General features: G+C 41.0%; 1 long non-coding RNA gene across 1 annotated transcript in view; it reads left to right on the top strand.

Moving 5' to 3' along the window:
• Positions 1–14,235, top strand: part of LOC138647378 (uncharacterized) — a 69,985-nt gene that overhangs the window by 4,504 nt on the left and 51,246 nt on the right. The window contains exon 2 of the long non-coding RNA XR_011314952.1: positions 10,381–10,503. This is a non-coding gene — a long non-coding RNA (uncharacterized lncRNA). The remainder of the gene's footprint in view (positions 1–10,380; positions 10,504–14,235) is intronic.

Genomic DNA, 14,235 nt, shown 5'->3' with positions numbered 1-14,235 from the left:
CATTCAATTTTCTATTAACTGCAAGTATTTCCACCCATATTTGTTGTGAGTGATGACACCGGCATTGCAGACACTTTTTTTTTTTTTTTAATTCATTTTGTTCGTTGAAGTCACACGACACAAGGCCGCCCGGCCGTAATGAACCATACAATTATCTCCTTGTAAACCAATTTGAAACAAGTTCTTAAAACAATACTCAAGGGTGTAAACAAAACATGTCCGTCACCCATGAGTTATACAACAGGCCTGATCCACTACCCATGCGTGCAGCTAACCACTACAAGTTTACACCTTGATTGCTGTTTTTGGACATTACTTTTCATCCACGCCCAGGCATTATTTTTCACTTACAGTGTAATTCATCCTTCCTTACCTTTGCGCTGACACCTAACTTCTTAAGGAGAGTTTGTCAGCAGTTTTGACCCTACAAAGCTGCTGATAGTGTTAGATAGAAGAGGTGTAGGGGTGATCATACCTTGATGTACTGTTTAGGCAGCAGTATTAATAAGAAAAGTACGTTTTATTTCAATTTGCAAGACTGTCCCTAGAGCTGGCCATACACGTGATAGCTGTCGGTGGAAGGTTCATTTGACGGACCACTATCTCTCCCAGACCCTAAGGGTACCGTCACACAGTGCAATTTTGATCGCTACGACGGCACGATTCGTGACGTTCGAGCGATATAGTTACGAGATCGCAGTGTCTGACACGCTCCTGCGATCAGGGACCCCGCTGAGAATCGTACGTCGTAGCAGATCGTTTGAAACTTTCTTTCGTCGTCTAGTGTCCCGCTGTGGCGGCATGATCGCATGGTGTAACATATATCGTATACGATGTGCGCATAGTAACCAACGGCTTCTACATCGCACATACGTCATGAAATTATCGCTCCAGCGTCGTACATTGCAAAGTGTGACAGCAGTCTACGACGCTGGAGCGATATTGTTACGATGCTGGAGCGTCACGGATCGTACCGTCGTAGCGATGAAAATTGCACTGTGTGACGGTACCCTCAGATACATGAGCGCTCCGCTTATCTCCCCTGTAAAGACAAGGATCTGGAATTAAAATTCCAACTACTCGGACCTTCTCTCCCCTGACAGATATGGAGGCCTCTCAACACATCACATCTGTCGGATGGTCCTACTGAAATCGGCAGGTTCAGCAACTTTCACTTAATGTGAATTGGAGCCTTTAGGCTAAAATACTCTCCGCTCTGCAACTACTCCCCCCCCCCCTAGTCTTGAGTGACAACTCTTGGGAGCTCTATAGCCAAAGAAAGGGGGTCTTGTGTCCCCCATCTGAATGGAGCAGTAGTGTGCATGCAGGATCTATAGACGCATACAAGTTAGTGGAAAGGTGTTCATGTACATGCAGAAATATTGGGGCAGTGATCCAATCTTTGTGATTTCAGCTCTACATGCCACTATTTTTTATTGAAAATGAAACAACTGAGATGCAATTAAAGTGTAGAGTTTCATGTTTAATTAAAGGGGTTAAACATCCTGTGAAACATTTAGGAATTGCAATCATTTTTCCACAAAACCTCCCCATTTCAGGGGCTCAAAAGAAATTGGACAAATTAACTTAACTATAAATAAAATGGTCATTTTTAATACTTTGTAGAGAATCCTTCGTAGGCAATGCCGGCCTGAAGTCTGGAAGCCACGGATGTCCCCAAAGAATGGGTTTCTTCATTTGTGAGGCGTTGCCAGGGCTTTACTGCAGTCGTTGTTACTTGTTTATGGGTCTTTATGATTTATATTTTGTCTTCAGCATGTGAAATAATGCTTGATGGGGCTGAGGTCTGGCAGTTGACTTGGCCATTATAGAATATTTCACTTCTTTGCCTTAAACTCCTGGTTTTCTTTTGCAGTATGTTTTGGGTCATTGTCCATCTGTATTGTGATGCGCCGTACAATCAATCTTGCTGCATTTGCTTGACTATGAGCAGAAAGTCATCTGGCTACTTCTGTCACATCATCAGTAAAGACTAGTGACCCGGTGCCATTGGAAGCCATGCTTGGTCCCTCTTGCAGCTCCCTGCTCCTAGCCATTGTCAATCCCAGATTCTCCTCGTTCCGTCTTCCTTCCTTTTGGTACCCGTGTTCACTTTTCCTCGATTTTACCCCAGTCGTCCCTTTGGCTCCGGCAGTTGTGGTTACATCCCCCTTGGGCCTGCTCCTAACACTCCCTGTATAGGGGGTGGATCCATCTGGTCCGCTTGTCCTCGGGGGCTCTGCAGCCATGACCCAGAGGGTCTACTTTTGTTTTTTTTCCCCTTAGAACCTTAACATTCATTATATGCCTCCTGAGCATAATAACCATGATTTTTAATCACAGCTTTCATGCGTCTTGGCATGCTTTCCACCAGTCTTGCACACTTCTTCTGGCGCAAAAATGTAAGCAGTTCTTCTTTGTTTGATGGCTTGTGACTATCCATCATCCTCTTGATTACATTCCAGAGGTTTTCAATGGGGTTCAGGTCTGGAGATTGGGCTGCCCATGACAGGGTTTTCATGTGGTGGTCTCTTAAGTTTTGCCAGAGCTGTATTTGTGAACCTAACTGTATGTGCGCTGTTGCTCCATTTACATAGGCGAGATCAGGACTCCTATTCTCAGGATCTGTGGGGTCCCACCATTGTGATTCGATAATGTTATTCATGGGACAGCCCCTTTAAGACTGGACAGCACTTCACTTTTGATCAGTTGTGCAGAATCCAACTTCATTTTTGTCATTATAGGAGTTGTACCAAGTTTGTAAGTTAGTCCTTCTCCATAAGATGAAGGATAACTTATCACTGGGGGTCTGTTCTTTGAGAACCATGGCGATCCCTGTTATCTTCAGCGTTCCATTGACAATGAATGGAGCAGAGGTACACATGGTCACCCTCTGCTATATTCAGACCAGGATCGGTAAGGGACCCAGTTGGAGATATACATGTCAAGTTTTCTGTTTTGTTTTGTTTAAATCATCCATCTGTTATTGGCAGGATAGGCTATATATGGGACTAAATCAGGTCCTTCGATTTATGAAATCAGCATCAACGTTTACTACAGGAGCTTGAAATCTTTCCTAGAAGACATGTAATCATTCAGTCTCTTGTATGAAATCTGAAAGATACAAAATTCTCTCATTGCCTCCCCTTTATGTAAACATCAGATGTTCTTCCTTTATTGAGATGATATCAATTTTACCATTTTGAGCCATTAATCACAACATGGATTTGAAGCTGGAGATGCAGAAGGTATTCAAAGGACAGAACAAAAGATTCTCTGAAGAAATCAAATCAATCTGCAATCATCTGAAAAATAGAAGATGCAGTGTTATCCTGAGAAAGCGGGTTGATCTTCTGGGAAATGTAAAGTACAAGTTGTTTAACTGCACAAGGACGGTGATAGACAGATAAGAAGCGAGGAATTACATCTGCGTCTTACTCCAAAGTCCATTTAGTCTTAAAAATGGCCATTAACGATAGGCAGAAATAGGTTGATGGTTGAACTGCCAAGGAGCGAATGATCGTTCCGAAATATTCTGTAGCCGTTCTTTTGGAAAGATCATTACTGGACAAGAACCTATCGGATGGCCAGTTGGTAGTTCTCGGATGTTATAGTTGACAGATATATTTTTATATATTTTTACAAAATGACAACTTTCACAGATCAGTCGGTGACAACAGAAAATTATTAATTTGTGGCCAACCTACAGGCCAATGCAAATTAAGGTGGTCATATACATTGTCACGGCTGATCAAATGTGCATGCTATTTAAAGGGGCTGCCCACTATTGGACTATTGGATTGTTAATAGGTTCTGCACAAATTAAAAACAAAAATCTATACTTATATCCTGGACTGGTGGTGTTTTTCATTTCCGTGTCCCTTGCCGGTCTCTTGACGTAAACGATGTCATGTGACCACTGCAGCCAATCAGCGGAAATGCTGACTTAATTGTGAAGATTGCAGCCAATCAGCAGCTACTGATTGTCCGCAGCAGGCATGTAACATTTATGTCAGAAGTCAAGTGAGGAACACAGGATTGGAGGAGTGGCACCAGTCCAGGACATACGTGTAGACCTTTTTATCATTTACGTAGCACCATGGGAACATTAATAAGGGGTTATCCACTACTGGATCCCCTTATCAATAAACATAAGTGGAATGCGATTTGTAATAAAACAGCATCAAGTTTATCGTGTCTCCTGAATTTTTCCTTTGTGTTGCTTTAGGGGCACAGGTGAGTGAGGACTAATGGGCCATGTGCCTGAGGGGTATGAATAATCCACTCTGTCTTATCTGGGGTATTTAAATACATGGCTATGATAGTGAAATAACATTTTATCCAGGGAGAACGAAACCCTAGATAAAGCCCTGATTTGCCATGATAGATTGTATTCTTTAGGATTCTGTCCAGTCCATGCTTCCCCCCAACTTGAGGCATCAGGGGACATTTAGGTGTCCCTCATAGACATTATATTGGTCATAGATGGTGGGATACATCAACCGACAATGCATTCGATATCATCGATGTGTTGTTGCATGATGTTAAAAAAAAAAAAAAAAAATCAGATTCCAGTCCATGTTTTGCAACCAAATGTACGAAGATAAAATTATTCCTTTCTTTCCATCCCAAGCCTTCCTAAGATATTATATTATGCGAACAAAGGATTACTATAATTTTGCCTTGAGCGTAAATTATTTTTTGGGACCAACTCTCACATTGTGCACTCAACCAAAGGACAAAGTATCCAATGTTTAATGCTAGTATCTACTAATCCGTGTACAATAAGAGACATTATTTAATAATTGACGTCTCCTATTGCGGGTTGTGGAATCTCGCTCGTTTCTGTCTGTCATGTTAGAAGTTTGTTTCCTATTGTATGCCTATTAATGGTATATAAATATCTCACAACAGTTGATGAATGAAGCCATTCAAGGTCATGTCAGTAGCCCAATGATTTAGGAGGAAAGGCACATTTTAATAAGCCCGGACTAGTTTCAAAACAATAAACAAAGACTGAAATGAGTTGGCTGCAATACGGTTACGCAAGAGTGATATTCGTTCCAATGCTAATATTATGACACCTATTAAGTGGAGAATTTCACTGCTTTATTATCATCGCCTTCAAATCATTACTATGCTGATATAAAAACAATAATGGGTGACGCCTGTAATGTTATTTCTCAATCCTGCAATGATTTGCCTTTCGGCTCTAAATGTCAATGCCAAAAATCGAAGTGACGATCAAAACAAGCGGCAAAACCATTCTTATTTAATGATAAAAAAATGTATACTCCTAGTACTATTAAGCTCATATATTTGGCTACTGAATGTGCTGTTCTTAGGGCCCAGGCTAGCTTTGTCTAGCCATGTTTCTGTCAAGATTGATTAGCTCTGTCTGTTCGTCTTAGGGTAAATGTAGGCTTTCAGTGGAAATATGTCATCCATGTAGACCAATTTGACAGATTGATCACAAAGGAAGGATCAATAAAGTAAATGTGGATCCTGTGTGCCACCGGACATAGATGCAGAATTCTTGAGATATAGAGTAGACATGGCTCATGGAAGGTGCAATGGACTTGTGTGTGTACTATCCTAAAAGCCATGGCTCTCGGGTTATTCCTGGTTTTTGCAACTGTTGAGCTCTTTGTCAGATCCAGAGAGCCAACTCTCTGAAAGGGGGAAGATAAATATTAGATATTAGAAAAAACTTTTTGATAGTGCGATCAATGAGTGGAACAAGCGACCATGAGAGGTGGTGAGTTCTCCTTCAATGGAAGTCTTCAAACAGAGGCTGGACAGACATCTGTCTGAGATGATTTAGTGAATCCTGCCTTGAGCAGGGGATTGGTCACAAGGACCCCGGAGGTCTCTACCAACTCCAACATTCTATGATTCTATGAACTCTCCCGTATAGCTGTTGATTAAAATTCTGGTTGCTCAAAGCCACCATTTAAAGCGACTCTCTGATCCTGGGACCATGAGCAGAACATAAATATGTTTGCTATGGAGAGGGTGGAATAAGCCATTGCCAAATCCTCTTGTGGCAAACTATCTCCAATGATAACATGCTCAACATGAAATCTAAGATACCCAATTCTTTTATCTTCTAAGTCATCAGTCATCACCATACACCATTTACACAGAATGGAGCTGTAGTTGCACAGTGCTCTGCTTTCTCCAACAGTCATACAGACAATGACTATGGCGATGGCCGCAAAGTTCTGCTTTCTCCAGAAATCCTGCAGATAATAGAGCGTTGGCCACAAAGTGCTCTGCTTTCTCCAGCAGTCCTATAGACAATGGAACGGTGGATGCAAAGTGCTCTGCTTTTTCCAGCAGACATTGAATGGAGCAGTGGCTGCAGTTCTGTTAGCTACCATTTCATAGACAATGAATGGAGTGGCAGCCACAAAATGCTCTGCTTTCTCCAGCAGTTCTATAAACAATGAATGGAATGGTGGCCGCAAAGTGCTCTGCTTTTTCCAGCAGTCCTGTAAACAATGAATTGAGCAGCGTCAGCACAGTGCTCTTCTTTCTCCAGCAATCCTATAAACAATGAATGGAGCAGTGCATACATTGCCACCTAGGAAGACGGGAGACAGACTCAAGGCCTGACTGTACCTTTAGCATATTGGCAGAGCATGTAACTTGGGGTATCCCTGGGCCAATTGGGTGAGATCAAGCATTTTTTCCATTTTGATACCCGGGACATATATTGGTGTCTTAATTTACCCATTTAATATAAGGATAAATATGGTCCTACAGACCATCCTATGGTGAATACAGGGAGCACTGATTGCTTTATGCTGCAAAATGACATACTGGAATGATTATTAACCCACTGTTTTTCTGATGTACCTTACAGTAGATTTGGGGCTATACAGTGAACGGGGGGTCACATACATGACTCACCTACACCCCTACCCACTGTATTCACTTGATACACCAAGCACTAAGAGCACTTTATGCCATAAGATCTGAAGAATGAGAGATTTGAATTATCACTAGGATCTGCAAAAAATATAGTAAATAAATGGCTGTAACCAAAGAAGCACAACTTGGTATCTACTCATTGAAAGGAAAAAGAATAAGGTATTCACTTTTAAGTCCCTGGGCAATTTGGACTATGTCTTACTAATATTTTGTGTGCTGAATACAGCAACTAAGACATTTTTAGGTACTACACACTCCACTGTTAACCTGTTGAGGGCACTTGTGTGGAAACACATTTTCTTTTTTTTTTTGTTATATTTTTTAATTGATTTTACATAATTAAAGGTTAAGTTTTAATATCCCCATTTTGCTATACCAGTTATTCATTTCATGGGTTGGATACACAGTGGGTACGGAAAGTATTAAGACCCCTTTAAATTTTTCACTCTTTGTTTCATTGCAGCCATTTGGTAAATTCAAAAAAGTTCATTTTTTTCACATTAATGTACACTCTGCACTCTATCTTGACTAAAAAAAACAGAAATGTAGACATTTTTGCAAATTTAATAAAAAAGAAAAACTGAAATTTCACATGGTCATATGTATTCAGACCCTTTGCTCAAGAAAAATATTTAGAATTGAGAGTCCTCAGTGGTTGATGCCTTTTAAAGGGAACCTGTCACCTGAATTTGGCAGGACAGGTTTGCGGTCATATGGGCGGGGTTTTTGGGTGTTTGATTCACCCTTTCCTTACCCGCTGGCCGCAATATTGGGTTGAAGTTCATGCTGTGTCCTCCATAGTACACGCCTGCGCAATGCAATCTTGCCTTGCGCAGGCGTGTACTACGGGGGACACAGCATGAACTTCAACCCAATAATGCAGCCAGCGGGTAAGGAAAGGGTGAATCAAACACCCAAAAACCCCTCCCCTATGACCGCAAACCTGTCCTGCCAAATTCAGGTGACAGGTTCCCTTTAATGGCTAACTGAAAAGATGGTAACAAATTACAAGCTTTCGAGACTACTCTGGTCCCTTCATCAGGCATAGACTAATAGAAATTCTGGAGAATCGCATATTTATGCACAACACAGCACAAAAAAATGCCATAGATAAGACTGGTGACGTGTAGCAGAATTATCAATATCTGAGTGGAAAGATATATATCTTGGTACCATGTTAGCCAGTGGATAGAAAAATATTTAGAATTGAGAGTCCTCAGTGGTTGATACCTTTTTAATGGCTATCCACTGGCTAACATGCTACCAAGAAATATATCTACCCTTTGCTCAGACACTCATATTTAATCCACATGCTGTCCATTTCCTTGTGATCCTCCTTGAGATGGTTCTACTCCTTTATTGGAGTCCAGCTGTGTTTAAAGGGAACCTGTCACCCCGTTTTTTCAGATTGAGATATAAATACTGTTAAATAGGGCCTGCGCTGTGCGTTACTATAGTGTATGTAGTGTACCCTGATTCCCCACCTACGCTGCGCAATACATTACCAAAGTCGCCGTTTGCATCTCGGCTTTGGGAAAATGGCCGCCGCGATCTCTTGTGCGCACGCGCGGCATCCCGCGGCCATTTTCCTGAAGCCCCGTGCAGCAGAGCACTCCATCTGCGCACGCGCGGCCCCAGGAAGATGGCCGCCCCCACCGATGACAGGGGGTGATAGCGCAGATCGCGCGCTGCTTCTTCACGTGCCCACAGTGGATTAGTCACCTCAACATGCGGACACCACTACGCCACCAACGTAAAGCTGAGGAAGAAACAGCGCTGTGAACACGCCCACCTGACCTGACCAGCCTGATTGACAGGCGAAAACGGCGACTTTGGTAATGTATTGCGCAGCGTAGGTGGGGAATCAGGGTACACTACATACACTATAGTAACGCACAGCGCAGGCCCTATTTAACAGTATTTATATCTCAATCTGAAAAAACGGGGGTGACAGGTTCCCTTTAATTAAACGGATAGGACTTGATTTGGGAAGGCGCACACCTGTCTATATAAGGCCTCACAGCTCACAGTGCATGTCAGACTAAATGAGGATCATGAGGTCAAAAGAACTGGCCAAGGAGCTCAGAGACAGAATTGTGGGAAGGCACAGATCTGGCCAAGGTTACAACAACATTTCTGCAGTACTCAAGGTTCCTAAGAGCACAGTGACCTCCATAATCCTTAAATGGAAGAAGTTTGGGACCACCAGAAGTCTTCCTAGGCCTGGCCGTCCAGCCAAACTGAGCAAACATGGTAGAAGAGCCTTGGTGAGAGAGGTAAAGAAGAACCCCAAGATCACTGTAGCTGAGCTCCAGAGATGCAGTAGGGAGATGGAGAAAGTTCCACAAAGTCACCTATCACTGCAGCCTCCACCAGTCAGGCCTTATGGCAGAGTGGCCCAACGGAAGCCTCTCCTCAGTGCAAGACATATGAAGGCCCACAGAGTTTGCTATAAAACACATGAAGGACTCCCAGACTATGAGAAATAAGATACTCTGGTCTGATGAGATGAAGATAGACCTTTTTGGTGATAATTCTAAGCGGTATGTGTGGAGAAAACCAGGCACTGCTCATCACCTGCTCAATACAATCCCAACAGTGAAACATGGTTGTGGCAGCATCATGCTATGGGGGTGTTTTTCAGCTGCAGGGAAAGGACGACTGGTTGTCATTTAAGGAAACATGATTGCGGCCAAGTACAGAGATATTCTGGATGAAAACCTCTTCCAGAGTGCTCTGGACCTCAGACTTGGCCGAAGGTTCACCTTCCAACAAGACAATGACCCTAAGCACACAGCTATAATAAAGGAGCGGCTTCAGAACATCTCTGGACCATTCTTGACTGGCCCAGCCAGAGCCCTGACCTGACCTAAACCCAACTGAGCATCTCTGGAGAGACCTGAAAATGGCATCCACCATCCAACCTGACGGAACTGGAGAGGATCTGCAAGGAAGAATGGCCGAGGATCCCCACATTCTGGGGGTGAAAAACTTGTTGCATCATTACCAAGAAGACTCATGGCTGTACTAGCTCAAAAGGTGCTTCTACTCAATACTGAGCAAAGGGTCTGAAGACTTATGACCATGTGATATTTCAGTTTTTCTTTTTTAATAAATTTGCAAAAATTTCTACATTTATTTTTTTCAGTCAAGATGGGGTGCAGAGTGTACATTAATGAGAAAAAAAATGAACTTTTTTGAATTTTTCAAATGGCTGCAATGAAACAGAGTGAAAAATTTAAAGGGGTCTGAATACTTTCCGTACCCACTGTAACTCCCTGCAGTACATTATTGAAAAAGTTAGGTATTCAATAAGGTTGAAATCTCCAAATATTGTTCTTAGAGCTTACGAGAACCCCCGCATACATGAAATTATTGCCATGAATTAAAAAAAAATACAGATACAATGTTCTCTGTTCATGTTTTTAATTTTATTTTTGACAGCTGGACGATTTTAATGCTTTGGTTGGAAAGCTTCAAGCAGTTCAGCTTTGGAGCATCTCCAGACAACTAATATAATAAAGGCCGACTAATCACTTGACTCAGCAATCTAATTTGGCAGAACTGGTAGGTTTCACATTAATTATTTTGTTTTTCTCTCTGAATTGTGACCCTTAGCCCTCTTCCTTAACCAGATGATAAATAAGTAGCTCTTTCATTCTGTAAGCTCAAATTAATGCAGCACTGCTTCAAGAAGTACACGGGGCAACTCGGGAGTGTAACACAGTACTGACACTAATAATGTCAACGAACCGGGTATTTCATAGATTCTGGGTTTACCAAATGGATAGACCGAAAGATACTGACCGTTGGATGTCACATAGAACCCATGATCTTGTAAAAATATAAAATTATGGTCTAGAATTTAGATGTAATCAGATGTATTAGTCATAGACAGGATAGACAGCCACATGTAGCACAGCCTCACTCCACAAATGAGTTGTTACACATTGCTTGTACTTCCGTCAAGATCTCAAAATTGGCAGATTGGGACCATTGGATGACAGATTAGACTAAATGAGGGACTGAGCACTGTCCACCTTGGTCATAAGAGTCTATATTGTAAAATTCGGGGAAAAATATGCCATTTTATCACCAATGACCGACACTTTATGTAACACTGACTCACCAGGGACTATGCACACTATGTACCATTATGTCATCGGGGACAGTACATACCTTTTGGTCACTTGGGTTTGTGCACATTATGTATTGCCGAGTCACCAAAGTGCAAAATGTACTACTAGGTCAATAAAAACTGGTCATTGCCTCTACAACTGGGTCAGTATGGACTTTAATCACCAAAAAGATGGCATAACATGTGCCTGTAGGTTATAGGGTCTAGAATTTTTATATATAACTGAGTTTTTGAGGCCACAATTTGATATAAATAGAGGAAATTAGTACTTCTTGTGATGTTTTATGAATTTTTTTGTATATTTATATATGCGTTTTACATTTTAAAAAAATTGATTGAAAAAAACAAAATAGCTTTTTAATGAAACCTTAGTGCACTCTTACCTATAGAAATACATATAGCTCCAAAGTCAATGTTATTTATGAACTATTTTGAAGGATTAGAGAAATGAGATGTTACTTCTCCATAATTGACAGGTAAGTTTTCTTGCCTATCCAGATTCTAGTTAACACCGCTATACCAGCTGAAAACAACCCCCATTCCGGCCCCTTAAGTTGTTATTGTAGAATTTGGAGAACTGTTGAGTGATATTAGAAGACAAATGCATGCATGAGCAGATATATGTGATGTATGTGTTCATGACCATGTGCTATTAATCTTGACAAACCGGTTTGCTCACTGGATGTGTTTACAAACAGGCACCTGTGTGGCTTGAAGCTTACTACTAAAATTTCCTTGGCCTTTTTACTGCAGTATGCAGCTATTGCGTCATTGAGCTTTAGCTTTGCAACAATTTACCAAAAATTGTCATGAGCGGTAAATGCCATTAATATAAGGGATAAAGTTCTATTTCCAAAATGCTCATTATAGCATGAGATTCAATTGGTTTTATGAGATTTATTGAAATCCTGAAATTTTGCAATTTTCACATTTGGCAGGATTAAACTGAAGAAAATATTTTTTTTTTCTAAAGATGGAGAAAGATAACAAGATCACACAATGTGATAGATTTTTATTTTCTTGGGATCCTCATATTTTTGTTTTATAAAATACAGTAATTTAAGTTTTGGGGTTGAATTTGTGCCCACTACTGTTCCTCAAGGACATAGATTTACTTTTTGGGATTTTGCACAAATTTGCAGCGAATTGTTGTTTCCCTTAATGTATAATCACAAATGTACCACTTTGGAGTCAGATATTACATTATCCCACAATTTTACTAGATAACAAGGACAACAAAGGTTTGATATGAAACCTATTAGTTTATTGGAACACCACTTCAATTATTTAACTATTTACTGTGATATAAGTGGGGGGGGGGAGGGTTAGGATCTTTTGGGGATTGATCATATACCCACTAATGTTCCACAGGTAAATTAGATTTAAGCAATTCTTAATATTTATTAATTAATTCACTCCATTATCCTGCAAGTCCGCCTGCGAAATGCCTGTTCTTGAAAATCGGATTGCTAGATTTTCATTCCAAGAAATTAGGTATTCTCTTACTATCATAAAACACAGAAGTGGGTAAACTTCATAGTAGGCAAATTTTTTTTTCAAATTTGTATTGGGACCCTAGGTCTGTTGACCTGATTACAGCCCTGATGCCTGAGAGGGTTCAAAGACCTATTGGCTGCATAAGAAGGCAGCAGTGTTATTAATAGCACATGCAAAGTGGGGCCCTTGCTCCAAATGTTGCACTTGGTCCAAGCAGCTTCCGCTACACCTCCGCCTATAATCAGGACTAGCCATGAAATCCCTTCTGTAGTGTATTAGCCTAGGTTCCCCTAATATAAACTTGCACTGCCAAGTAAACAATAAAACATATACTAAATCTATTCATGCGCGAGCCATGAAATTTTACGACTTCTGTTTTACCTTTTGCTTGTGATTCTTGGCGCCGTCTCTTCATACTTTCCTCACTGTTTTTCCATCTTTGGCTCATAATCCAGGAAGACAATTTTGTTTTGCTGCTTTTTTTTCCCCGAGAACATTTCACAATAAATAACATTAAGAAATGCACTAAAAATTCATGAAAAACTCTTATTACTCCTTTTAATTGCTTTATTTTGTAAAGTTTTTTTTTATGACATACAGGCTGCAATTCACAAGTGTAGGAAAGCTGCCAAGATGTCGCACAGCTGGGAATCGGCGCACAGTCGCTGGTGGACACTTTGTTGACTAAAGCAACTATTGTCAGTTCATACTAAGTCGATGTCGACTGCACATTTACAACACGGGTCATTTTTTGGGTTTTTTGATAATGGTGTATCCACGGGTGGGCAACTGTACCATAACAGTACAAACTTCAGTCTGGACAAAAGGAGGGGAAAAAAAACAATATACAGATCTCCATAAATTTCTCCTGTGTGTTAGATGTGACCTCACAGCTCTCTGTGTCCTCATATTACCCCATGTTACTTGCTGCTGCAAGCTAAAATATGCCGTCCTCTACCCGGAGAACACAGTTGTTTTGTTTTTAGCTGAAGGTAGGGTCTGTGATTGAGTTGGACTCTGGATTTAATTAAATGTCCCATCTATAAAGTAAACGCTAAACCCCAGCAAATAGGAAATAGTAATAACAGTCGTAAGAGTTTGCATATTTACGCAGCATAAATCTTAGGTAGGCTGAAACTCTGCTTTTACAGCTGGTGTGCTAAACTATCAATGGTGCTAATCATTGGCTTTTCCATGCAGAAATAAAGTATCCTACTCCAGTTTTCCATGACTATTTATTTTCCTCAGTACAGAAGTAACAAGCCCATGTGCAAATTTTCTGTAGCATGTACTGGGATCCTGCAATCCCATTTTATACATAGGACGTGGGATTAAGACCATATTTGATCCAACACGTGTGTAGTAGAAGGCCCGGTTGTTACTGATAAGTTCCCACCCGCTTTATTATGTCATCAATAAGGGATAAAGGGTCATTTGTGAATCAAAGGAACAAATGCTCTATAATGACTGAGCATGGACAGTCCAGGTCACTCTCTGGTGTCAGTCTGACTCTAGGCGATACCGGTAGAATGCAAGCACAGTTTGACAGTACGTATTCTGGCATTATGTGGTCCATTGGCACATTAGATTTGCATCTCGGAGCTATCCGTCCGCAAAATAAAGTGCATGCTGCATTACAATTTCTTCAGGAAATGTGCTCCGTT

The sequence above is a fragment of the Ranitomeya imitator genome, chromosome 8 (assembly GCF_032444005.1).
Source record: "Ranitomeya imitator isolate aRanImi1 chromosome 8, aRanImi1.pri, whole genome shotgun sequence".
Taxonomy (NCBI): Eukaryota; Metazoa; Chordata; class Amphibia; order Anura; family Dendrobatidae; genus Ranitomeya; species Ranitomeya imitator.
Note: the sequence above shows the minus strand (reverse complement) of the source record. Positions and strands in the feature narration are given on the sequence as shown.